The sequence below is a fragment of the Aplysia californica genome, unplaced genomic scaffold (genome assembly GCF_000002075.1).
Source record: "Aplysia californica isolate F4 #8 unplaced genomic scaffold, AplCal3.0 scaffold00102, whole genome shotgun sequence".
In the NCBI taxonomy this organism is placed as follows: domain Eukaryota; kingdom Metazoa; phylum Mollusca; class Gastropoda; order Aplysiida; family Aplysiidae; genus Aplysia; species Aplysia californica.
The window spans coordinates 110,094-110,862 of NW_004797372.1; positions in this window are offsets into that span (position 1 = coordinate 110,094).

Below are 769 nucleotides of genomic sequence, written 5' to 3' on the forward strand. Positions count from 1 at the left end.
TCTCTCTCTCTCTCTCTCTCTCTCTCTCTCTCTCTCTCTCAAGTGCCAGGTGCGGAGTATACTGGTGTTCTCAGCTCTCCACTCAGTTCTATATTCGGTTGTCTTCAGAAATGCTGCAGTATTGTTTTTCCTAATACCCAAGTGTGATCTTAATTGTTTTTATGGGGACATTACATATTCACACTAATTTTCCAACATGGAACGGGTTTTGCCACATCAAAAAGTACGACAGATGAAAGCCATTTCTTCAAAGCATGTTTTTTTTTTTTCTCTCCCAGCTTACCGAGTGTGGCTTCAGTGTGAAGCAGGTGCAATCATTACTCATTTCCAATTGTTCCATGGGGCTGAACTAAGCGTAACTCCCAAATGCTGTACAAATATGTTATATGTATGTGCCTTGCATTGCAAGAATGTTTTCTGTGTGTGTTTGTGTCTGTCTGTTGGAAGGTTGTGTATACTTGTGGTATGCCTGCACTGCCAAAGTTCTGTTTGCAGTATGCCTGCATTGTGGAAATTCTGTTTTAGTGATAAGAGTGCATTTTGAACGCATGTCTGCGTAATAATGAAGATTTTTTTTCTTGCGGGATGCCTGCGTTGTGAAGGTTGTGTGTCTGCGGGATGCTTGCATTGTGTGGATCGCTTTCCTGTCATGTGATTTGAGTTTCCTCTGCTGTTACTGTAAGGTTTGGTGCTTTCATGAGTTGAGAGAAAACAAGCATTGTGATGGTAAATCCTCAGGTCCTTACAGTGATGTCATTGATGTGTACAG